The following is a 27,875-nucleotide window of genomic DNA, read 5'->3' on the forward strand; positions in this document are numbered from 1 at the left end:
CCCTGGAGCGTCGGGGGCTGACGCTTATAGAGGTTTACAAAATTATGAGGGGCATGGATAGGGTAAATAGGCAAAGTCTTTTCCCTGGGGTCATGGAGTCCAGACCTAGAGGGCATTGGTTTAGGGGGAGAGGGGAAAGATATAAAAGAGACCTAAGGGGCAACTTTTTCATGCAGAGGGTGGTATGTGTATGGAATGAGCTGCCAGAGGATGTGGTGGAGGCTAGTACAATTGCCACATTTAAGAGGCCTTTGGATGGGTATATGAATAGGAAGGGTTTGGAGGGATATGGGCCGGGTGCTGGCAGGTGGGACTAGATTGGGTTGGGACATCTGGTCAGCGTATACGGGTTGGACCGAAGGGTCTGTTTCCGTGCTGTACATCTCTATGACTCTATGACTCTATCTTAGTCCAACACCGGCTCCTCTAAGTCAAGACTTGGAGCAAAAGATCAATCTACGTTCGTCATTGAATACAAAATGATTGATATATTGTTAAAGAAAACATATTGCAGAATTACTGAAAACAGTTTGTAACATGAAAATATAAATTACAACCCCTCTAAATAACCCCAAATACACAAACAAATAACCCCATTCATACTGAGAGAAGAGGAAAGGAACATTATTCTCTCTCCAGAGATTTACTTTAAGAGAAAAAAAAACAATAAATATTAGCTCTTGAAATCAAAAATAAAAGCACTGAATGCAGAACGTGGTGGCAATGGCCTACTGGTATTATTGCTGGACTTTTAATCCAGGAACCAAGGTAATGTTCTGGGGACCTGGGTTTGAATCCCACCACAGCAGATGGTAAAATTTGAATTCAGCCAACAGCTGGAATGAAGAGTTTGATGATGATCATGAATCCATTGCCAATTGTCGGGAAAAACCCATCTGGTTCACTAATGTCCTTTCGCGAAGGAAACGGGACTTCCATGGTCTAGCCTATATGTGAATCTCGACCCACATTAATGTGCTTCACTCTTAACTGCCCTTTGAGCAATTAGGGATAGATAAATGCTAGCAATCCACCCTAACCTGCACAGCTTTGCACTGTGAGAACAAACCAGAGCCACACAGCCATGGGGAGAACATGCAAGCTCCACCCATTGTGTCCAACCAGCCATTACAATATGTAACTATTCATGCAAAAAGCTAAATCTCGGACTCTTGTGGTGCTGCAGTAGTGCCCCTATCTCCAGACCAGGAGGTTCAGGTTCAAATTCCAGCTGCTCCAGAGGTGTCTGATAATGTCTCCAAACGGGACATTTTGAAAATATCAAAGACAGTGATTTGAGGACTCTTATAGTGGAGTGGTAGTGCCTCTACGTCTGGCGAGCAGGCCCAGTTTCAAGCCTGACCAGTCCTACATGTGTGTGATAAAATGTCTCAACAGGTTGATCCCCAACAACTAAACCTAACCTTGTGGTTAGGGCAAGTTCCTCTTCTTGTGAAGACTTACATGTGGTTCTTCCTCGATCACCACTAACTACACAGACTCAGTACAGAAAGGTAGATCATTGGCATCATACCACCTCAATTATGATGGCGCCACAAGTGTCCAGTACAAACACCCTTGAATTTGACAGAACCAGAGACCATTATGAATGCTGTCTGAAGACAACAAATGTTGGAGATCACAGCGGGTCAGACAGCATCCATGGGGAGACAGCAAGCTAAGGTCTCCAGTTTAGATGACTCTTCATCAGAGCTGATGTAAAGTGCAGGGGGGACAGCATTTATGCTGTAGTTTGGGAGGTGGGGAGTGCTGGGGGGGTAGTGGGATAGGGTACCAGTGAAGAAATGATAGTTCAGCTTAGGTAATCACAATGTGAGAATGGCAGAACAATGGTGTGTCTCCTACCAGATCTGAAAGGATAGACAGTGGGATGGAGGAAAGGGAGGATATGAAAACAAGCTAAAAGAAAGGGAAGAAATGTTCACAATTTAAAGGTGTTGAACTCATATTAAGTCTGGAAGGCTGGAAAGTGCTGGTCTGAAGATGAGATGCTGTTCCTCCAGTTTATGCTGTGATTCTCTGGAACACTGCAGCATGCCAAGGACAGACACGTGGAGCATGCAAGCAGGACGCTGTGTTAAAATGACCGGCTACAGGAAGGTTGGGGTCCCTGCTTGCGGTCACCCAGTCTGTGCTTGGTTTCTCCAATGTAGAGTAGGCCATATTGGGTACAGCGAATACAATCCACAGGATTGGAGAGGGTACAGGTGAAATGCTGCTTCACCTGGAAACACTGTTCAGGCCCTTGGATGGTGAGCAGGAAGGAGGTGAAGGGACAGGTGTTGCACCTTCTACAGTTACATGGGAAGGTGCCGTGAAGAGGGGGAGGTGGCATTAGTCATTGTGGAATGGGCTAAGGTGTCTGCTTAACATTTATTATGATTAGTGTTTAGATTAGAGTGGCGTTGGAAAAACACAGCAGGTCAGGCAGCATCCGAAGAGCAGGAAAATCGACGTTTCAGGCAAAAGCCCTTTATCAGGCATGGAGGGAGGGAGCCTCTGGGGTAGAGAGATAAGAAGAGTGGGGGTGGGGGGGGGGTGTGGAGGGTAGGCTGGGAAGAAGATAGCAAAGAGTACAATAGGTAACTGGGGTGGGGCTGGAGGTGATAGGTCAGGGAGGAAGGTGGGGGAAGGTAGAAAAGAGTACAATAGGTGAATGGGAGTGGAATGAAGGTGATAGGTCAGAGAGGAAGGTGGAGTGAATAGCTGGGGAGGAAGATTGGCAGGTAGGACAGGTCATGGGGACAGTGCTGAGCTGGAAGGTTGGAACGGGGGTAAAGTGGGGGGAGGGGAAATGAGGAAACTGGTGAAGTCCACATTAATACCCTGGCATTGAAGTGTTCCGAGGTGGAAGATGAGGCGTTCGTCCTCCAAGCGTCGGGTGGTGAGGGAGCAGCAGTGAAGGAGGTCCTTGACAGAGTGGGAGGGGGAGTTGAAATGTTGGGCCACAGGGCGGTGGGGTTGATTGGTGCAAGTGTTCTGGAGATGTTCTCTAAAGAGCTCTGCTAGGAGGCATCCAGTCTCCCCAATGTAGAGGAGACCGCATCGGGAGCAACAGATACAATAAATGACATTGGTGGATGTGCAGGTGAAACTTTGATGGGTGTGGAAGGCTCCTTTGGAGTTAGTTCAATTAAGATTAGTTCAATGGAAGGACAAGGGCTGATGGGATTTCTCCACAGTGCACCAACACCGACTGGAAGATCTCCTTCTGAATTACAATCAAGCTATGACTTAGAATGGAGAGCTTCTTCACTGATGATGCTACCTAGCATGGTGTGAAAATGTCTGAAAACAAACCTTCCAGCTCCGCGAGCTAACACACAACCTAACCATGTAGGATACGTGTAGCAACACAACTTTTTAGGAATAGAGAGAAAATAGCCACTAACTTAACACCATATGAAATGGTGTTTGGGAAGGAATAGATTTTCTCCCTCCCCACAAAAGACAAGGTCTACTGTCTCGGCCTTAGTTTCAGCTCCACCTGAAGGACAGTAGCTTTGAATAATGCAGCACTCCCTCAGCACTGCATTGGAAAATCAGAGTGATGGACAGGATAAAAAGCCAAAGTCTTTTCCCCAGGATAGGGGAATCCAAAACTAGAAGGCATAGGCTTAAGGTGAGAGGGGAAAGATTTAAAAGGGACCTAAGGGGACACGTTTTCACCCAGAGGGTGGTTTGTGTATGGAATGAGATGCTAGAAGAAGTGGTGGAGGCTGGTACAATTACAACATTTAAAAGACATTTGGATGGGTTTATGAATAGGAAGGGTTTAGAGGGATATGGGCCAAATGATGGCAAATGGGACCAGATTTAGCGAGTTCTGAGCAGATTTGCAGCTCAGGTTGAGGTTCTGGATGTAGGTTTGCTCACTGAGCTGGAAGGTTCATTTTCAGACGTTTCGTCACCATACTAGGTAACATCTTCAGTGAGCCTCCGGATGAAGGGAGGCTTCTGCTTCATCCGGAGGCTCACCGAAGATGTTACCTAGTATGGTGACGAAATGTCTGAAAGCGAACCTTCCAGCTCAGCGAGCAAACCTACATCCAGGAACTAGATTTATTTAGGATATCTGGTCAGCTTGGACAAGTTAGACCGAAGGGTCTGTCTCCATACTGTGCACTTTTCTGACTCTATGACTGTATGAATGTATCAGTTCTGACAGCCAGAATGAAGCTGATTGTCAACATAGGAGTAAATTTCTGCAGGTGCTAGAATCTGTACTGAAAACAAAAAAATGCTGGAAAACTCAGCAGGACCTTTTTTTGTGGCATCTCACATCAAGGGCTTCTGTGGTGTCATCGTTATAGCAGTGGAAGAAACATAACTGGCAAACCATGCGCAGAGAGCTCCCACAAACTGTGAGACGATGATGACCAGGATTGGTGATGCTAATTGAGGAATAAGTTTTCTCCCTCCCCCACAAAAGACGATGCCTACTGTCCGGGCCTCAGTTTCAGCTCCGCCTGAAGGACAGTAGCTTTGCATAATGTAGCACTTCCTCAGCACTGCATTGGAAGATCAGAGTGAACTTTTGCATTCTGGTGCCAGGACTGCAATATAAACCATCATCATTTTTTAACTCAGAGGTAAGAACACTTCCATCTGATATCACAATGGCTGAAACTCACAAGGAATTATCTATTGACAGCACATTGAGCATTCTTTCCATGATTCTTCTCCAATGTTCAAATCTTAATTCCCAAGGAATATGCAATAAACTACTTTAATTGCTCATCTTATATGCGTGGTGTCACTAAAGATGAATGTTAACAGTGAGACCTCGTTGATCTATTGGTAAGTAATGAAAACAAAAAAATGCTGGAGATCCCAGTGAGTCAGGCAGCATCCATGGAGAGACAGCAAGCTGGTGTTTTGAGTTCAGATCACTCTCCGTCTGATTTATTCCTTGGTCATCATCATCTCACTGTTTGTGGGAGTTTGCTGTGCACAGTTTGCCAGCTATGTTTCTTACTCTGCAGCAGCCATCACACCACAGAAGCCCTTTGTATGAGACGCCACCAAGGGCTCAAAAAGGGTGCTACATAAATGCAAATCTTTCCGTGGCAGGAGGAGCACTTATGTAGCAATTGCCTCACAGAATGACACTCCCGCTGAGGTTCTGACCTCATTCCTGTGTGCAATGCTTTTGAGTGAATAACCCGCACAAGGAAAGGCTAAGCAGAACACAGGACAACACACTGTCACCCTGAAAAGGCCTGTACCCCTCTCAGTCAAATGTCTCACAATCTAACGCAGGTAAATGCCTTTGGCCACCGAAGTCGCTGACTGCATCTAGTGCCTTCCCCGGGACAGGATCAACAAAAAAATTTTGGAACACATCGCTTGTGGGAAGCAGGAGTATCAGTTGAGCTTCTTACCCTGACTGCCATGATCCCCTAACTCTGCTCCTCAATTTTAACACAGAAGGTCTCACTGGAGAAGGGTTGCCCCTCAACAACAAAAAAAGGAAGGCTGCAGGTGAAAGCCGGAGCCCGAGTGAAAGCCAGAAGCATCGCTGAGCAAACAAAGAATCAGCACAAAGTTATGTACACAATCCAAATTGAACTTCAGTCATTCAAGGACTCACACTCCACACGAAAGTATGAAAGGAATGCGCTAAAAGTCATAAATGAGAGCTGAGATGGCCCTTTCAAAGGGTGAAAATTTAAATAAACTTGTCACGCATGACATATACGTTTTTGTGCCTGGGAATCCCTGGGTCTTCTTAAAAGAGGATCTGAAGATATTTGAGCAAGCATGCCATTTCCTATTGCTGAAAACTCACTCACATCTTTTCTCAACTCACATAGTGACTCTGGTGAGCTTGAGTTTCCCAGAGCAGAATGCTCTTCGATTGCCTCAGTGCAGTTGTCTGGAGAGCTGACTGTTGAAATGGTGCACATGGATGCATGCATACATGTGTGTGTATATATATATATATATATATATATACTCACACACACAAACACCCACACACACATTCACTCACACACACACAAACACTCACACATGCACACACGCACACTCACTCACATACACATGCACACAAACACATGCATGCACACACCCTCACATGCACACACACACACACACCCTTACGTGAATGCACACATGCACTCTCACATGCACACACACTCTCATATGCATACACACACCCACATGCATACAGATACACTCTGAAGCATACACACAGACACCCCCTCACACACACTTGCACACATGCACTCCACATATACACATGCACAAGCAGACACACACTCATGCACTCACACACACATTCATACAATACACTTGCATGCATACACACACTCCACATATATAAATGCATATACATACACAGGCACACAAATGCATACACTCAGATGCACACTTACAAGCACTCATACACGTGCACAAAAATGGCAATTTCATGTCTAAACAATGTCAACAATATTTTTGATTTAGAGGTGGTGGTGTTGGACTGGGGTGTACAAAGTTAAAAATCACACAATGCCAGGTTATAGTCCAACAGGTTTATTTGGAAGCACTAGCTTTCGGAGCACTGCTCGATCATCAGGTGGTTGTGAAACAGGACCATGATGCAGAACTTATACTAAAAGTATACAGTGTAATGTAACAAAAAATTATATATTGAAAAAGACCTGGATTGTTTGTGAAGTCTCTCATCTTTTAGAATGACCATGCTGGTTTCAGTTCTTTCATATGTAAATCCCAGAACTTCCTTAAAGTTACATTCTCAAGTGAACTTTAACAATAGGTGCCATGTCAGCCCAGATAATTCATCGAAGGTGTAAGGTGCCCTGTGTGAGGCTGTCTGTGCCCCAATGTTCTGACTGATTCTAATCTAAAAAGGAATTTACAGAATCTTACATGAATTCATGTAGTTTTTGAGAAAAATAAAATGTAATTCTGCAAGTACAAATTCACCACACAAACGTGTGTGTGTGTGTGTGTGTGTGTAGTGGGGTCACCTGTAGTGTGACATGAACTCAAGGTCCCGGTTGAGGCCCTCCCCCATTTGGCTATCAGCCTCTGCTTGGCCACTTTGCGTTGGTACCTGTCCTGAAGTCCGCCCTAGAGGATGGTCACCCAAAGGTCCAAGATTGTATGTCCAGGACTGCCGAAGTGTTCTCTGGCTGGGAGGGAACACTCCTGTCTGTTGATTGTTGCGTGGTGTCCAGTCATGCGTTGCTGTAGCCTCTGTTTGGTCTCACCAATGCACCCTGCCTCAGGGCATCCTTGCCTGCAGTGTAAAAGATAGACAACGTTGGCCGAGTCATGTGAGCACCTGCCCGCGTACATGGTGGGTGCTGTCCCCACTTGTAATTATGGTACCCGTGTCGACACTCTGACATGTCTTTTTTCGAGCTGTATGTAATCTCAGGAGGTTTAAAGTTACATTCTCACAGACTAAACAATCACATCCATTTAAAAGTCATCCATTTTCTTGGGATGCTCATGTAGTGTGGTCACCAGTAGTCAATATTTGTTGCTGGTCCTGAGTTGTCCTTGAGAAGACGGTGGTGATCTGCTTACCTGAACCGCTGCAGTCGATTTGCTCCCGGTAGACCCACAATTGGCATTAGGGAGGGAGTTCCAGGATTTTAATCAGTGACAGTGAAGAAGGGACAATACATTTCCAAGTCAAGACAGTGAGAGACTTGCAGGTGATGGTGTTCCCATTCACCCACAGTCCCATGCCTTTGTGTGTGGTACAGATTGTGGGTTTGAGAGATGCAGTTGAAGGAGCCTTGGCGAGTTGCTGTAGTGTATGTCACATGTTGCTGTAGTGTATGTCACATGTTGCTGTAGTGTATGTCACATCCAATGGATGTCACATGTTGCTGCTACTGCAGCGGTGGAGAAGTGAAGTTTACAATTGGTGGATAGAGTGCTGACCGAGTGCACTGCTTTGTGTTGAAACTTTTGATCATTGTTGGAGCTGCATTCGTCCAGGTAAGTGGAGACTACTCCATGACACTCAGGATTTCAGGAGTTCGGGAGATCAGAGGCAACTTACTTGCCTCAGAATTCTTACACTGTGTGGTCAGCCACAGTATTCATACAGCTGGCCCCGTTTGTAATGAAATGAGCTAAGTCTGTAGATGCAGGTCTCAAACATGTCGCTGTTTGATATTAAGAACGTCAGTGTTCAGAGCTATTGAAAATATTTCCGTTTTTGGGTTAAAAATTTTCTTGAATAATAAAACAGATTTAACAACAGGCATATTCCCAAATATATATTTGGAAATGAACTAATAATGATTTCAAAAACAACATCGAATTGAGTCTGGGACTTCATGATTACAGCAATCAACACTTCACTGAAGATGGGTCACTAGACTTGAAACACTAATTCTTCTTTCTCTCTCCACAGATGCTACTAGACCTGCTGAGTTTCTCCAGCAATTTATGGCTTTGTAACACTTGTTTGACAGTAGGTTCTTAGCAGGACTGGAAGGATTTTAAGTGTTGTTCCTGATAATGCCGCAAGTGATTCAACCTTACTTTGAATTTCAGAGTATAAGTCGGTACAAATAAAGGCTGGGATCTTGTTTTTAGACTGAGCTGAAAGGCAGGGTTTTACAGCAGAGAAATCAATAGTCAATGAAGGTGAGGGAGACCACAAAATTGTCCAATAACCCGGCAGCTTCCCCTGTTGCTGAAGTTAGTAACGCCAGACCTAAAGGCTGGGGCTACAGTAGTGACCACTCCCCCACCCCAGCCCGGGGGTCCAGTGTGGGACATCATCGGTGAGAAAGATTGACATGTTTCAACGGGGGCTGGGAGAATAGGGGTTTGTGCCTTCTCATGAGAGGGGGCTTAAGGGGAAAGGGGATGAGCAGAGGACAGAGGAGTACTTCTCAACAACCAACAGCCCTCTCCTGATACAAGGTGTTTTTCTTTATGTTAGAACATGCAACATAAAGGAGATCCTCACAGTTCTCTCACTCAGCTCTCCAGGATTTCTGAAGGTCTCCTGCTGAAGGTAATCAGGGAATCAGGGAATCCTCATGGTCATTCCATCTCTTGGCTGCTGGCCGAGAGCCTGGTTCCTCTCCAGAGTACACCTTCAGCAGGCACGAGTTTTGATCGTGACAATTTAAATCTTGATTGATCATTCAAATGTGAGAAGGTGTCACAAGGTCCATTCAGTACTAACTGGGCCCTTAAAACTGAATTCCTTTTATCTCACAGAGAGCAAGTTCCTACCGTGGACAACAGCACTTTATTCATGGTTTTTCGGTTTAATGTGAAAGCATTAATGGAATTAGGCAGCAAAAGAATATTTGTATTCACACTCACTTCTGTGCACTGTCAGTGCTCCAATTTAGAGTGAGTCATTTTTGTTTTCTAACAGTGTAATTACCATAGTAAGAACAGCAAACAATATCCAAGTTACAAGCAGTGAGGTCCCACTGACCGTGTCATAAAGTCTTAGAAACAGACCCTTCGGTCCAACCCGTCCATGCCGACCAGATATCCCAATCCAATCTAGTCCCACCTGCCAGCACCCGGCCCATATCCCTCCAAACCCTTCCTATCCATATACCCATCAAATGTCTTTTAAATGTTGCAATTGTACCAGCCTCCACCACATCCTCTGGCAGCTCATTCCATAGACCTACCACCCTCTGCGTGAAAAAGTTGCCCCCTAGGATTCTTTTATATCTTTCCCCTCTCACCTTAAGTCTTTGCCCTCTAGTTCTGGAATCTTCCACTCCAGTGAAAAGACTTGTCTATTTATCCTTTCCATGCCCCTCATGATTTTATAAACTTCTATAAGGTCACCCCTCAGCCTCCGATGTTCCAGGGAAAATCGCCCAAGCCTATTCAACCTCTCCCTATAGCTCAAATCCTCCAACCCTGACAAAATCCTTGTAAATCTTTTCTGAAACCTTTCAAGTTTCACAACATCTTTCCGATAGGAAGGAGACCAGAATTGCACGCAATATTCCAACAGTGATCTTACATTGTCCTGTACAGCCCCAACACGACCTCCCAACTCCTGTACTCAATACTGTGACCAATAAAGGGGTGATAAATGATTAGGTTCTGTTAAACTGGTGTGGGCTGAGGAATTAATATTGGCCGTCACTTAGGAAGAACATCCCTGATCTTTCCTCGCATAGCGCTATCCCAATCTTCATCTGTAAGGGATCACAACTTAGAATCTGAAAAGACAGCATCTCAGACAATGTGGCACTTCCTCAGGCGTGCATTGTAGTTTCAGTCCAAATTCAAATGGAATGGACCTTGATCCCATGACCTTCTGAGTCAGCAGTTAATGTGCCCCTATTGAATCGAGACTAACACTTAACAATAGTCCTTTAACACTTCTCGAGCAGTTAATGAGCCGCTCAACCAATATAAATAATGAAAGTTTGTGGACCTAGCTGTGGAGCACGCAAAACTTTACGGAAAAGATCAGTGGCACATTCTTAAAGCCTGTTTCATGACCAGATCCTTTAGACTGCGTAATGGAGAAAGTGGAAGATGTCTGTGGTCTGGGAGAGCAGCCCACAAAGCATATTCCAGAGTCAAGCTTCATGGCAATACGTTACAGATGATGTGAACTCAGGGTCCATTACTGGGAGTTGTTGAAAGGTGTTTGGAAGAAGTTTCACGACTCAATAAAGAGCAACGAGGTAAGGAAGGTGTTTTACAGGAGCAAGGCTGCTCAGACGTAAGATGCTGGGACAGTAGTCATTACGGATGTTGGCAAACCAGGGGAGTGCTGAGAAGGATAAAACACAGGATACACCATGAGTGAAAGAATAAGATTAATGCTGTCCACTTCTCACATGCCATATGGCAAAGAGAAGTACTGCACTGCAGGAAAGAATTTCCATGAGCCAAATTATCTTGATTTATTTGCTACTGTGCTTATTTTTAAAGGTAAAAATGGCAAAGATTCAAATACACAGTGGGAGAAATCCTTCACTAATTGTGAAACACGAATTGAAGCATTATAAGGATATTTGCAATTGAACAAACACCCAGACCCATTGCTATCTACCACATGGGTGTGTGGGAGGGGGCTTGGGTTTCTGTGAGAGAGTGTACGTATGTTCATGCATGAATGTGAGTGTAAAAAAGTATAAGTCTGTGAGAGGGTGCGCGTGTGAGTGTGGGATGTATGCGTGAGCGTATGAGAGAGAACTTGTGTATAAGAGAGGGTCTGTGTGAGTGGATGGGTCTGTAGGAGTGTGTGTGTGTGTGTGTGTGTGTGTGTGTGTGTGTGTGTGTGTGTGTGTGTGTGTGTGTGTGTGTGTGTGTGTGTGTGTGTAGGTCGGTCTGTCTATAGGAGTGTTTGTGTGTCTGACCAGCTTTCAGGACAACATCACACTAGCTTGCCACAGAGGATGCTGCGAGATGTGTCAGAGTGTTGACATGGATACCACCATTACACGTAGGTACTCAGGTGACTTGGCCAATGTTGTCTGTGTCATACTCTGCAGGCAAGGATCCCTTGAGGCATGGTACATTGGTGAGACCAAGCAGACGCTATGACAACAGATGAATAGACACCACATAATAACCAACAGACAGGATTGTTCCCTCCCAATTGGAGAACACTTCAGTGGACCTCGGACCTTCGGATGACCATCCTCAAAGGTGGACTTTGGAATAGGTAACAACGCAAAGTGGCCGAGCAGAGGCTGATAGCCAAATGGGGATGGCCTCAATCGGGACCTTTGGTTCCTGTCAAACTACAGATGACCCCCATTGCACTACACACACACACACACACACACACACACACACACACACACACACACACACACACACACACACACACACACACACACACACACTCCGTCTCATACACTCACACATATACTCCCACACTCACACATGCACCCTCTCACAGACTTATATCTCTTTACACTCACACTCACACACATACACATACACACATGCTCTCACTCTCCTACCCCTTCCCTCTCTCACACACACACACACACACACACACACACACACACACACACACACACATGTTTGTGGGGTGAATTTGTACTTGCAGAATTACTTTTTATTTTGATCAAAAACTGCATGAATCCATGTAAGATTCTGTAAATCCCTTTTTTAGATTAGAGTCAGTCTGAACATGGAAGCACAGACAGCCTCACATAGGGAAGCTCACAACTTCGATGCATTATCTGGGCCGACATGGCACCTATTGTTAAAGTTCCCTTGAGAATGTAACTTTAAGAAAGTTCTGGGATTTACATATGGAAGAACTGAAACTAACATGCCCGTTCTAAAAGAGGAGTGATTAAACAAACAATGCGGGTCTTTTTCAATATATAATTTCAGTTACATCACATTGCAAATGTTTTGCTATAAGACCATAAGACATAGGAGTGGAAGTAAGGCGATTCGGCCCATCGAGTCCTCTCCAGCAATTAACCATGGCTGATGGGCATTTCAACTCCACTTACCCGCACTCTCCCTATATCCCTTAATTCCTCGAGAGATCAAGGATTTATCAATCTCTGCCCCGAAGACATTTAACATCCCAGCCTCCATTGCACTCCATGGCAATGAATTCCACAGGCCCACCATTCTCTGGCTGAAGAAATGTCCCCCTCTATATTCTAAGGCTGTGCCCACGGGTCCTCATCTCCCCGCCTATAAATTCTGTGTTGTACGATCTTATTCTCCACAACCACCTGATGAAGGAGCAGGGCTCTGAAAGTTAGTGCTTCCAAATAAACCTGTTGGACTATAACCTTGTGTTGTGTGATTTTTTTTATCTAAGGGGACATGATCATTCTTATTCACATAGAAGCACGCAGCATGGAAACACACCCTTCATCTAACTCGTCCATGCTGACCAGGTTCATAAACTGAACTAGCTCCATTCACATACATTTGCCTCATATCCCTGTAAACCTTTCCTATTCATGTAGCTGTCCAGTAGGACTCAAAATGTTAACCAGGTTTCTTCCTCCACAGATGCTGCCAAACCTGTTGAGTTTCTCTAGTCCTTGCTGTTGTTTTTTTTTCAGATCTCCAGCATCTCTTTTTATAATCCGTATAGACTATGTGTTTTATCCCTTTGGTCCACAAGCTATATGTTTATCTTAAGGTTTTTACTGTTGCAAGTTATTAGATCCAGTTGCACATTGCTTCCTCCACCATCACGCTGAATGTTGTTTTAAACATTTAGAGGCCGTTGGATCTAAAGTCTGAACATGACGCATGAAGTAGACGTCAAAATGGTTTCCTGATCTGTGCCTCAGAATTAGAGCAACTGAAATTGTCAAACCACCACCTTGGGATCAGTCAGTCTGAAAATGGATGTTTCAGCAGAGTTTGTATTGTACTTATTTTCAACATGGTTGAACATTAATGGATTTCCTTTTACATTGTGATCCAGTTTCTTTATGTTCTAGGTGGTGACCAGAGTCTTAATGGACTATGGGGATGTTCTCTTATTAGAGAGAGAGAGAGGGAGATGGTTGGTGATGGTTTCAGCTGAGGGTCACTATGCCTCAGAGGAGGGAAATGTTTGAGAAGAAGAGTACTTCAAGTTGACGCAGGAATTAAAGCCATGCTTTTAGCGACACTCTGCACTACCAACCTGCCATCCAGCTAACTGTGGGGGTGACTTAATAAAGGGTTTTAACATTAAGAAGAGGTTTTTGATAAGATAGAATCAGAGTAGGTATTTCTGTGGGAGTCAAAGAGGAAAAGCACAGCAGGTCAGGCAGCATCCAATGAGCAGGAGAGTTGGCATTTCCTGATTAGAATTCATAGAATACCTACAGTGTGGAAACAGGCCATTTGGCCCAACAAGTCCTCACGGGCTATCCGAAGAGTAACCCACCCAGACCAATTCCCTTACCCTCTTACTCTACATTTACCCCTGACTAAACCTACACACCCCAGAGCACTATGGGCAATTTATAATGGCCAATCCACCTGACCTGTACAACTTTGGATTGTGGGAGAAAGCCGGAACACCCGGAGGAAAGCCTCACAGACACGGGGAGAATATGCAAACTCCACACAGACAATCACCCGAGGCTGGAATCGATGAAAGGATTTTGCCCGAAACGTTGACTCTCCTGCTCCTCGGATGCTGCCCAACCTGCTGTGCTTTTCCAGCATCACCCTTTATTGACTCTGACTTCTACAGCATCTGCAGTCCTCACTTTCTCCCAGATTTCCACTCAAGTAACAGTCAGATACCATGGCCCATAACTGTGGCATCACTAAATCCAACAAAGTGACTTCTTAGCTGATAGTAGGAATGAATTCAGGTAATTATTGCGAATGCACTTAATGGCTGAATGGGCTGTTTTTGTGCTGTTAATGATATATAACTACATGCAAAACTAAATCAGTTCACATCAAACCAACCACAAGACTGGAAAATCTATAAAGAAGCATGTGTAAGATTTCAATAGATATTAGATAGAACAAGGGTGCAATTGCTGATCTCTGAGTCATATATTGCCCAATTGAAAACTGGATGGAGAAAGGTACTTTTGATCCAGATCTGTGTGGGAGGTAAGGTCCATTTACAGGAATAGCTGGTGATATTCATCCCAAAGCTCACAAACATTTAATGACCATTAACCAGAAAATAACATGCATAAAGGTTTTCCTTCACCACTAATGTCAATGACGATTCCATAAAGGAATATATAAGCAACTCAGCCTTTTATTGCTTTCTATTGATTCTAGACTTCAGTAAAAATACTAACCCGCAGTAAAAGTAATCTGGAATATAATTTCACTTTCAGTCCAGGGGGTAAGCTGGTAAACTGGATGTTCGCCCTTTAAAGACCTCCAGTCCTTTGATTTCCATTTTAATGGGATGAAATTCTCGGATGTTTACAATAGACATACAATCTGCTCTGCCAGACAAGGTGAAAATTACACCCATCAAAAGTTATCTTTTACCAAGTTGTTTAAACCAATTGTCAGTATGTGTGTTCTTGCTTGGAATATAATTGCGGAATTAACGATTTTTTAAAAAAAATGCTGTTCCTGGGGAAATTCCAGCCACATTGACATCCAGCATACACTACCCAAGGATTGAAACAATTACCACTAATTGCAGACTTTGACAGACAGAGAGGGTCAGCAGTTAAACATCCCTGGGAAATGATTCCCTGTGAAACTGAGACAGAACACCACGGGTGGAAGGAGATCTATGTGCTGGGAACTGAGTCAGCATCAAGGGAAAGGTCAATACACTGGAGAAGGCTGCATTAACCACATTGCAATGTTGCACTCTTTACCTTAGAATGTAAAATGAAGGTCCTCTGGATGTGTCCGTCAATGGCAGACCGCAACTGAAAAGGGGAATGGTGCCAAATATCTTTGGTGACACTAGAGTAGTGTTGTGGCATACTCTCTCTGGGGATTTTCAAGAGTGTTTTCAGTAGTTATCAGTTTTCAGGCTCTTGGCAAGAAAATATCTTGGACCAGAATGTTGTGCGAGCTAATTATTCTCTGTAACTTCATAGCCTTCAATCACGTTAGGTAGCATCTCCTATTAGTCCCTGATAATTATTGGCATAATGTTACCTAATTCACTAACATGAATCACTGATCATTCATCAACTGTTTAGCACTGGGCATCTGGGTTAGAGGATTGTGTATTTGGGTCCCACATCAGGATGATGTGTGTATGCAGTGTTGAGGGAGGACTGCTTTGTCAGAGGTCCTGTCCTTCAGATGAGGGGCTAAAGTAAGTACTGTATTGTGGTATCGTGGTAAAGTAAAGTAAGTAAAGTATTGTGGTCAAGATGTTGAAAATGAACCATTGTTTGCAGATGAGTATGTTATTTCTCCTAAATTCTGGTACAAGTTTATTGTGCCTTCCATTGCTATCCTTAACAATGTCACCAAAAATTCAGATGGTAGGTCATTGAACTGAAACATTGACTTTGTTTCACTTTGATCAACTTTGCTGCCTGAACTGTAGAGGTTTCTCGGTGTTTTCTGTTTTGGTTACAGATTTCCAGCAGCTGCAGAGTTTTTCTCTGGGCCTGACAAAAATACGATTAACTGGTCATCGTTCGATTTATTTCTGGAAATGTTGTGTGGCTCCTGCATTAATACAAATAATGCCAATTGAGGACAATGCTTTGCGTGTGAAGTAAACTATAACCTTTTTCCAAAAGTAGATTAAACTTTTTTCACATGTATTAAGGTTTATTCCCTAACATTAGCTCTTCAGAATGCTCTAATCCTAACTGCAGGCATTACTGGACAAATCAGAACTCAGAGTGAAACTTGGCTTGATCAACCATATTTCTTGTAATTTGATTACTCACATGGTCAGTCAGTGAACATGGGAGTGCCAATGTACTCCTGAAAAAAACCAAGTTTATTAGACAATAGACAATAGACAATAGTTGCAGGAGTAGGCCATTTTGCCCTTTGAGCCTGCACCACCATTCAATATGATCATGGCTGATCATGCTTAATCAGTATCCTGCCTTATCTCCATAACCCTTGATTCCACTATCCTTGAGGCCTCTATCCAACTCTTCCTTAAATGAATGCAGAGACTGGGCCTCCACTGTCCTCTGGGGCAGAGCATTCCACAAAACCACCATTCTCTGGGTGAAGAAGTTTCTCCTCATCTCTGCCCTAAATGCTCTACCCCATATTTTTAAGCTGTGTCCTCTGGTTCGGCACTCACCCATCAGCAAAAACATGTTTCCTGCTTCCAGAGTGTCCAATCCTTTAATAATCTTATATGTCTCAATCAGATCCCCTCTCAGTCTTCTCAACTCAAGGGTATACAAGCCCAGTCGCTCCAGTCTTTCAGTGTAAGACAGTCCTGCCATTCCAGGAATTGACCTCGTGAACTACACTGCACTAGCCAGAATGTCTTTCCTCAAATTTGGAGACCAGAACTGCACACAGTACTCCAGGTGTGGTCTCACCAGGGCCCTGTACAGCTGCAGAAGAACCTCTTCAATTCTATACTCAATCCCTCTTGTTATGAAGGCCAGCATGCTATTAGCCTTCTTCACTACCTGCTGTACCTGCATGCTTACCTTCATTGACTGGTGTACAAGAACATCCAGATCTCTGTACTGCCCCTTTACCTAAATTAATTCCATTGAGGTAGTAATCTGCCTTCCTATTCTTGCCACCAAAGTGAATAACCATACATTTATGCACATTAAACTGCATCTGCCATGCATCTGACCACACACCTAACCTGACCAGGTCAGCCTGTAATCTCCTAACATCCTCCTCTCATTTCACCCTACCACCCAGCTTAGTATCATCAGCAAATTTGCTAATGTTATTACGAATACCATCTTCTATATCATTAACATATATTGTAAAAAGCTGTGGTCCCAGCACTGATCCCTGCGGTACCCCACTGGTTACTGTCTGCCATTTTGAAATGGAGCTGTTTATCAGTACTCTTTTTTTCCTGTCAGCCAATCAACTTTCAATCCAAGTAAGTACTTTGCCCCCAATATCATGCGCCCTAATTTTGCTCACTAACCTCCTATGTGGGACTTTATCAAAAGCTTTCTGAAAGTCCAGGTACACCACATCTACTGGATCTCTCTCGTCCATCTTCAGAGTTACATCCTCAAATAATTTCAGAAGATTAGTCAAGCATGATTTCCCCTTCATAAATCCATGCTGACTGAACTATCCTGTTACTACCATTCAAATGTATCATAATTTCATCCTTTATATTAGACTCCAGCATCTTTCCCACCACTGAGGTCAGGCTAACTGGTCTATAAGTTCCTGCTTTCTCTCTCCCACCTTTCTTAAAAAGTGGTATAACATTAGCCACCCTCCAATCCGCAGGAACTGATCCCGAATCTATCAAACTCTGGAAAATAATCACCAATGCATCCATGATTTCTCAATCCACCTCCTTCAGTACCCTGGGATGTAGACCATCAGGCCCGGAGACTTGTCAACCTTCAGACCTAACAGTCTCTCCAACACCAATTCCTGGCAAATATAAATTCCCTTAAGTTCAGGTCCTTCAGTCACTGTTACCTCAGGGAGATTGCTTGTGTCTTCGCCAGTGAACACAGATCTGAAGTAACAATTCAATTCTTCTGCCGTTTCTTTGTTCCCCGTAATATATTCCCCTGTTTCTGTCTTCATGGGCCCAATTTTAGTCTTAACCATTTTTTTGCTTTTCACATACCTAAAAAAGCTTTTACTATCCTCCTTTATATTTTTGGCCAGTTTACCTTCATACCTCATTTTTTGTCTGCATATTTCCTTCTTAGTAATCCTCTGTTGTTCTTTAAAATCTTCTCAGTCCTCCGTTTTCCCATTTTACACTTGGGAAAATAAAAATAAAGAGTTATCGGTATATAAAAGATAATTTGGAAAGATATTTTAAACAGCAAAAAGAAAGATTCAACCCTTTTCCCAGCAATATCCTTTGCTGACACTCAACACCAGTGAAATGTCACTCCTATCTTCACTCTAACTTCTTACTCAACTGATGAGTTTACAATTATTTCCTTTCGGGTACTTTCTGCATATTCACCAGATGTAATATTCTCCATGGTTTCAACAGGAACACAGATATAGGCTAACTCATTGACTTTAATCACTGAATTCGAAGGAAAATGCAGTCAGGGTATTTTCCAAACAAATGTACTGCTTTGAAAGTGCTGAACAGCTTATCTGCTGGTATAGATCATTTCTTCTGAAATGAGACTGCTTCTTTGAGTTCTTTCTCTGTGTCGTAACATCTTAACTTAGTAAACTTTTCCGCAATTGTCTCACCCGCTAGCTTGAATAGCCACTTGGCTTAAGCCATATCATTTCTTCAAGATTTTATTTTGACTCACTGCTGGAAAAAGATAAGTTTCTAATTTTTTAAAAAAAGCAAGTCACTTTCACAGAATGGAAACCCAAAAACCCATTTACATCTACTTTAGAAAAGAAGTTCCCAAATAATGATGACCATGTATTATAATTTAGATTAGATTAGATTACTTACAGTGTGGAAACAGGCCCTTCGGCCCAACAAGTCCACACCGACCCGCCGAAGTGCAAACCAGCCATACCCCTACATTTACCCCTTACCTAACACTACGGGCAATTTAGCGTGGCCAATTCACCTGACCTGCACATCTTTGGACTGTGGGAGGAAACCGGAGTACCCGGAGGAAACCCACGCAGACACGGGGAGAATGTGCAAACTCCACACCTGAGTCGGGAATTGAACCCAGGTCTCAGGCGCTGTGAGGCAGCAATGCTAACCACTGTGCCACCGTGCCGCCCACAAATCTTTTGTCACAGTACATTTGCAGAATCCATTGAATGGTGTTATAGTTGTCAATGTCAGTTGGCAGGCAAATCAGAAAGACCAGAAACCTTGTGTGACAGAATTCAAAGCAAATGCCTTTTAGATTCATTACATAATATAAAAGTCTCCTTTAGGTCAGTCTACCTTGGGTCGCAGCAAGACAGATTTAGTTTTCCATGCTTCAGACTTGGAACTTTTACATTACCATCTCCAAAGGATTCTTGCACAATATACATTTACCTGTTCTCACTTTGATCTGTTATATCCCTCTAACAGCATTCAAAACTGAGAAGATTTCCATTCTAAGTATTTTTACCAAGCCTTCTAATTTCATAGAATCCCTACAGTGTGGAAACAGGCCATTCAGCCCACCAACCCTACTCAGAATCCCATCCAGACCCACTCCCCTACCCTATTCTTGCATTCCCCCATGGCTATCCACCTCGCCTCTGCACCCCTAGACACTATGGGCAATTTTAGCTTCTCCAATCCTCCCAATCTGCACATCGTTGAAGTGTGGGAAGAAACCAGATCACGTAGACATGGGTAGAATGTGCAAACTCCACACAGTCACCTAAGGCTGAAATTGAACCCAGATCCCTGGTGCTGTGAGGCAGCAGTGCTAACCACTGAGCCACCATTTCAGTAGTTTCTACAGCTACCACAAGAAATTTCTAAATTGACTAATACGAGTACACAAATAATTTCTATGACAATTTTGTTACTTCAGAATGTATTGAAAAGCAATTCCCAGCCACTGGTGTACTTTCTATTTGAGTTGCTTTATTGCAGTCCCATGCACCTAAGTAGAGTGAAAAGCTTTGTTTGCCAGCAGTGCAGGCAAATCATAGCAAACAAGGACAGAGCGAGACATACAAGATTACAGCTGCACCCCCAGGAGGTGTAGAACTGAATCATGTTGGAGTCCATTAATATTCAAAAAAGAATTCCAAATGCTTAAATAAGATTTCATGTGTTTAAACAGAAACAAACTTAATTGTGCAGTAAAGACAGAATAAGCAATATTAAATTAATGCCATATTTTATAGCTGTGTATAGTCTGGACTCAATTTTGTTTTGCGTTTTCCGCACCAAGAGAATTCCCTTATGTGGTAAATCTCAATTCATTTTGATTTCCTGGGACCAACCCAAATGTGTGCCACAGCTTTCTGGAATTGACTTTGCCTTTCATCAGAATGTTAGCTATTCCTACAGGTATAAAGTTCGTAGGGATCTTTCCTTTAGCTTTTGAGCAAGCAATCCTCCAATTTTCTTTCAAGATCTTAATTCTGTCTTGGATTTGGACATGCATGGATGATTTTTTTTTCCCCATTTGCATTCATTGCCCCTGAACTGTTCTTTGCAAGTTAACAATTCAAGGCTTGGTAAGGACAACTGCATATTGTTTGCAATAGCTGCGAGCTCAAACAATTGCTCCAGCGACTGTCCCCACCACCCCCCCCCACCCCCACCCTCCCCACCCCCCGGCCCCATAAAATCCAAACAGCGGTGAATTTCCACTCGCGTTCCAACCTGTGAATGATGACGTTGCTATTTTTGCTGCTTGAAATGTAGGATTAATTTGACTATCTTCCTCTTTTGGCTTCCTCCATTCTGAAAAATGCTGACCAAAGCAGTATAAAACTGCAACTGTTTCTGTTTAATTCCCAAATTGAACCACCGCTGACAATAAATTCACAGAGATAAATGAAGCAAAATAACCTTCCAACCAAGAATTATTGAAAAGAAGTCTAATAGGACCCCAATTAAAAACTCTCGTCTGAAATACAATATCTATACTCCCGCTGTACTGCAATGCCACGTCAGTTTAGGATGTTGATCTTGAACCCATAACTTTCCACCTCATAGTCATGGCTCAGATAACCAGCATGTTCATTGGATTTATATTGGGACAGGCCATTGATTTCTAAAATTAAAATTAAAAGCCATTCTAACAACTATTGTCCTTGCTACCTCTCCCAGAATGATTAATGAACAAGCTATGAGACAAATGTGAGTTGTAATTAAATGAGTCAGAAATGTGGCAGAAATTGCTCATCTTGAGTTAATTTATCTTAAGCACATGGGAGTTGAGGAAAGAACACTCCAGACATAGGGTTTTGTTTTAGTGAGATATGGTTTGGAACATTCCCATACTCTGCCACTAGAATTATTCAGAGGGAAACAAGGTAAGATTGTTTAAAGATGTTTGTGAGATGACTATGTTTGATTTAGTTGATATTTTACATTGGCATTCTATATTACAAGTGATTTCTCATTTTGTAAAATTCTTAACTCTTAAGTCTATCTATACCTTTTAAAGCCAATGTAAAAGCCTGTAAGCTGTAGAACCACCCAATATTGATCACATTGGAAAAACAGAAGAACCAGGAGCAGGAGTAGGCCTCCAGTGCATTGAGCCTGCTCCGCCATTCAATAAGCTCTACTTGTCCATCCTCTCACCATAACCCTTCACTGTTCAAAGATCTACTGAGCTTTGCCTTAAAAACGTTCAACGAGGAAGTCTCAACTGCTTCCCTGGGCAGGGAATTCCACAGATTCGCAACCCTTTGGGTGAAGACGTTCCTCCTCAATTCAGTGCCAAAAATCTGCTCCTCCCTTATTCTGAAGCTATGCCCCCTCGTTCTTGTTTCACCCGCCAGTGGAAACAACCCCCTTGCCCTTCATAATTTTATATGTTTCTGTAAGACTCCCCCCCTAATTCTTCTCAATTCTAGTGAAGCGAAAGTGAGTGCTGCAGATGCTGGAGATCAGGGTCAAGATGAGAGTGGTGCTGGAAAAGCACAGCAGGTCAGGCAGCATCTAAGGAGCAGGAAAATCGATGTTTCAGGCAAAAGCTGTTAATCAGGAATCCTAATGAAGGGGTTTTGCCTGAAATGTCAATTTTCCCGCTCCTCAGATGCTTCCTGACCTGTTGTGCTTTTCCAACGCCACTTTAAATTCCAGTGAGCATAGTCCCAGTCTACCCAATCTCTCCTCATAAGCCAACCCTCTAAACTCCAGAATCAACCTGAGGAATCTCCTCTGCACCCCTTCCAATGCCAGTACATCCTTTCTCAATTAAAGTGACCAAAACTGCATGCAGTATTTCAGGTGTGGCCTGAAAGCCTTGTCTTTGTAAACACTGACTCTCAATTTTAGTTCTTTTGATGATTGCATGAGTGCAAGTCAACCATCAATTGCATTGGAAATGCTTTCAAGTGTCCCCCTACAGAGGAGGATCCTACAAAGCTAGGAGTAAAGGCAGAGGTAGTGGAGACACTGGATAGGATAAAATAGATCACAGAACAGACAATAATATTTGAATATTATTGCAATTACGGATATGATGCTGAAGATTTTCAAGTTATTCTCATCTGGACACATGCAAGAATGCCAAATTTCAAATGGCAAAACAGCTCAAAATAAAAGAGAAAAGTTTGGTTGATTAGGTTAGCCACTCAAGTCTGATTGGCTAAGGCATTGCCATGGAGAATGTAACTGGAAATGATAGGATCTCATGATCCCATGTAATTCTAAAAACACACACAAGTGAACACATTCCTGTTGTTCGCAGTGGAAAATTCCCTGCATATAAACCTTCATTGCTTTAGCAAGCACAGAAGAGCCGTGTTGCAAATTCCACTGACTATCCTAAATTAATTGCCAGTTTAGCTGTCAACACACTCAGGATTATTCACCAAGTGCTCTATTCACAGCAAAACATGATTCCTCTAGGTGAAATAAGTAAGAGTATGCATCAGGAAACTATCTCAACACAATGTCACCCCCCTCGTACCAATTTATAATTCAGAACAATGTTCAATTGCTTTTTGAAGAGTGTGGGTTAATGAATGAAAGTCAGCATGGATCTGTAAATGGAGACTTGATCAAATTATTTTGTTAATAATTTTATTATTCATTTATGGGAGGGTCAATGAAGATTACTTGTGCATAGAATCCTTACCATGCAGAAGCTGCCATTCAGCCCATCAAGTGTACATCAACCCACCAAAGAGCACCTCACCCAATCACCTATAACCCCACATTTATCATGGCCAATCTACGTAACCCACACATCTTTGGACTGCAGGAGAAAACCAGAACATTCAGCAGAAACAGGGAAAACATGCAAACTCTACACAGACAGTCACCCAAGGATGGAATTAAACTCATGTCCCTAGTTCTGTGAGGCAGCAGTGCTAACCACTAAGCCAACGCCCCACTCAAACTTTTGATGTCATTTTGGAAGGCTGTCTGTTGAAGTGCTCCGGATAAGATTTCTTAGAAAAACTTAAACTAATTCATTTAAAAAGAAAGAGATTATATTGATGTAAAACTAGCTAAGATTCACAAAGCTGTGATCCGTGATGAGTAGAATTCCAGCCTGGAGGGAAGCGTTTTCCAAGGATTGGTATTAGGATCAGCGTCTTTTGATTAAAATTATGATGTCATGATTTTGGCAGAGACGAATAAGGTGTTTTTCTTAGAATCTGAAATCCAGGCATTTTATTGGTATAATCAAACCACGATTTTGGTCAAAAGTTTCAAAAGATTGAGATTGCTAATAATTACACTTGATCTTGAATAATCAGTCCTGTTAAAGATGTTAAATGTACAATGAGGACAGTAACCAATTTTTAAACTGAACTTCTTAACTCAAATTTTGTTCGATGCCTATTTCACCAACGGCCCCAAAACTGAAGTTGGATACTTATCAGCAATTGAGTGGATAATCATTTGAGGAGAAAGTGAGGTCTGCAGATGCTGGAGATCAGAGCTGAAAATGTGTTGCTGGAAAAGCGCAACAGGTCAGGCAGCATCCAAGGAACAGGAGAATCAACGTTTCGGGCATAAGCCCTTCTTATGCCCAAAACATCGATTCTCCTGCTCCTTGGATGCTGCCTAACCTGCTGCGCTTTTCCAGCAACACATTTTCAGCTCTGGATAATCATTTGGTTTGTTTTAAAAAGAAAGTGTAAGAACTGGGAATTCTTGAAACTTCTGCTTACTGTTAGCAATTGAAGTTTTCTTTTCAAATCCCCTGCATCTTCCAATGGTTGCAGAGTCAACACCTACATCATCAACATGCCACAGCATCAGATTATAGTCCAACAGGTTTTTAGATTAGATTCCCTACAGTGTGGAAACAGGCCCTTCAGCCCAACTGACCCTCCGAAGAGTAACCCCACCCTGACCCATTCCCCTACCCTGCATTTACCTCTGACTAATGCATCTAACACTACGGGCAATTTAGCATGGCCAATTCACCTGACCTGCACATCTTTCGAGTGCGGGAGGAAACTGGAGTACCCGGAGGAAAACCCACACAGATACAGAGAGAATGTGCAAACTCCGCACAGACAGTCACCCAGGACTGGAATCAAACCCAGGTCTCTGGCACCATGAGGCAGAAGTGCTAACCACTGAGCCACCATGCCACCCCCTTTTTTTATTGCCAGCTATAGTTCAGTGGTTACTTCGACTTTGTTTATCTGGAAGCACTCAATTTCCTTCATCAGGTCGTTACAGCAGCACTCCGAAAGCTAGTGCTTCCAAATAAACCTGTTGGATGAGAACCTGGTGTTGTGTGATTTTTAAATTTGTCCACCCCCGTCCAACACCAGCACCTCCAAGTCATGATTAACATTGTAAGCATATCCGCCTCAGGGAAGAGGTCTCCTGTTTCCGCCCTTATTTAACTTGGGAGTTTTGCATTCCTAACTCTCTCTCTTTTCAGCTTCGCTCTCCCAAAAGTCAAGCTCATTTCTAGGAGTCATGTGCTGGGCACTCTGACTTTCTGGTTGGGAATTGTTACCGTCTAGATTCTGTCCAGTAAGTGGGAGAATGGGGAAGAGCATATCAATGAGATGAGATGACATAATACTGAGGATGTTGATGCATGAGAAGAGTGTTCTCAGCATTCACGAGCAAGAATCCATCTTGCCATTTCATACTTCGTTGGAAATTGAGACCTTTCACTCTTGATGCGAGGAAGCTACCCCCCTTGCCTATTCTCAACTGATTCTCCCAATATTCATGCCTTTTGGGAGTTGGGAAGATTCTGCCCACAGTACAAACTGAGAAGGGTGGGAGCAAATTCCAGGAGGATATGGATGGACAAATCAGGCAGAATACCTCTGGCTAGTTCTGTTATTGGCTTGCTACACACAAAGATGTTGGAACCTTCTTTCACAAACAGCAGTGGATGCTGGATCGATTGTTAATTTTAACACTGAAAAAGGCAAATTTTTGTCAAGCAAAGATATTAAGGGATATGCACCTAAGCCAGGAATATGCATAAGGAATTTAAATCAGCCACGATCTCATTGACCAGAAGACATAGGAGCAGAAATGAGTCCATTCAACCCATCGAGTTTACTCCACCATTCAATCACAACTTCATTCTCTCCATAACTCTTGACAATCAAGAACCTACCTATCTCAGTCTTAAATATACTCAATGATCTGGCCTCCATAACCTTCTGTGACAATGAATTCCATACATTCACCACTCTCTGGCTGAAGATATTTCTCCTTAGAAATTAGCAGAACAAGTTTGAGGGGCTAAATGGACTACTCCTGTTCTATTTCTTTTTCCTTCACACGATGAGGACATCACTTGACAGCAGCATTTAATGCCCATCCCTAATTGCCCAGAGGGCTGTTAAGAGTCAACCACATTGCTGTGGGCCTGGAGTCACATGGAGGCCAGAACAGGTAAGGATGGCAGTTTCCCTCCTTACAGAGCATTAGTGAACCAGATGGGTTGTTTTCCTGACAAACATGGCCCATCATTAGACTCTTCATTCCAAATATTGATTGAATTCAAATTCCACCATCTGCCATGGTGGAATTCAAGCCCAGGTCCCCAGGATATTACATGGGGTAAAAAGTGAGGTCTGCAGATGCTGGAGATCAGAGCTGAAAATGTGTTGCTGGTTAAAGCACAGCAGGTCAGGCAGCATCCAAGGAACAGGAAATTCGACGTTTCGGGCCAAAGCCCTTCATCAGGAAATTCCTGATGAAGGGCTCTGGCCCGAAACGTTGAATTTCCTGTTCCTTGGATACTGCCTGACCTGCTGTGCTTTAACCAGAATATTACATGGGTCAACAGTCCAGTGGCGATACCATTAGGTAATTGTCTCCCGTTCCTATGTTTCAATGCTCCTGCATTAACTCTGATTCGCCTTCCAGGTAGGTATGGTACATACATTGGTATTGGGGTGAGTTTGATGAACACCTTGAGAAAACTCATGGCATTCATGGAACCGATCCATTAAAAAATGACTCTTAGCTGATTTCTGGTTGACAATTCATTTGAAGAGATGGATTTAATTTATCTAATATGATTGCTGGATTCTGTTAAGGGGTTTGTGAAGAATTAGATTCTAAAAGAAAACATACCATTAATTCTCTGACTGGCTGTAATTGCTCTCTAATGTTGAATTGCTTTGCCTGCCAAAGTGGCTTGGCCAGAGTTGAGGAAACAGAGGAAAATTAGGCTGCTCTCTTTGCCCTGTCAGTTTTGTCACTGAGCTGAACTTACTGACAAGAATACTGGCATTCTATCGGGACAACTTGTTGCGCCTTGTGTTTTGTCTTCTGGCATCAATGTGGAAAGCCAAGGGCAGATATTTTCGCAATCATCTTTCAGGTATCAGTAACTTGGACAGGAACTTTTCTGTCAACAACCATCATACTCTGGTGCCATGTAACAGTGAGGATTTAAAAGGCTGTAACATGGTTCGAGTCCTGAAAGTGATTCGGACAAATGAAAATAACTAAATTTGCATTTTCCTCTGTAATAATTAGAAACATTAATCCAACAGTTGCAGCTGAGATTTGTAACTGCTTTCTGCATATGTTCTCTGCTTAAACTTTTGGAAAGTATTAAGTTTGGCTGTTCTCAACTGTAAGCATAATATCGACTTATCCCACCCAGCATAAACTGTGAACACCCGTTTCCTACAATTACTGATGTGGCTACAAGTGTTAGCTTTATGATCATACCAGAAACTTTGGACAGAACAAAGATACTTCTCCTTCAGTTGATCCAAAAGATAATATTGAAGGAAACTGTCTTGAGGAGCTTTTCCTCAGAATTTAAGACTACAAGTCCAGAAACCATTCAACAGGGAACTGCACTAACAAGCATATGATTGTTGGACATAGATATTGCAAAACTGAATTTCATTCAGACTGTGATAGTAAGCTAGTCTTGTAATAAATTGTCAGCTACCAGGTAGTTTTATTCCTTCACAAATATTTCAGAATTTGGTTGGGACAGGCAGAGACACTAATTGCCTATTTCTTTAATATCACAGAATCACCCACAGTGTGGGTGCAGGCCATTCAGTCCATCGAATCCGCACTGATCCTCCAAAGAGCATCCCACCAAACCCTACATTTCCCATGGTTAATTCACCTAGCCTGTACATTCCTGGACACTGTGGTCAATCCAGCTAACTGCACACCTTTGGAGTGTGGGAGGAAGCCAACACAGACACAGGGAGAATGTGCAAACTTAACTCAGACAGCCACCTGAGACTGAAATCGAACC

The 27,875-nt window shown here is 43.0% G+C and overlaps 1 long non-coding RNA gene across 1 annotated transcript in view; it reads right to left on the minus strand.

Moving 5' to 3' along the window:
- Positions 1-6,596: 6,596 nt before the first annotated feature.
- LOC132819521 (uncharacterized) overlaps positions 6,597-27,875 on the minus strand; it is a 35,966-nt gene continuing 14,687 nt past the window's right edge. The window contains exons 3-4 of the long non-coding RNA XR_009645096.1: positions 18,248-18,332; positions 6,597-7,270 (exon numbers count right to left, since the gene is read on the minus strand). This is a non-coding gene — a long non-coding RNA (uncharacterized LOC132819521). The remainder of the gene's footprint in view (positions 7,271-18,247; positions 18,333-27,875) is intronic.

The sequence above is a fragment of the Hemiscyllium ocellatum genome, chromosome 10, assembly GCF_020745735.1.
Source record: "Hemiscyllium ocellatum isolate sHemOce1 chromosome 10, sHemOce1.pat.X.cur, whole genome shotgun sequence".
NCBI lineage: Eukaryota > Metazoa > Chordata > Chondrichthyes > Orectolobiformes > Hemiscylliidae > Hemiscyllium > Hemiscyllium ocellatum.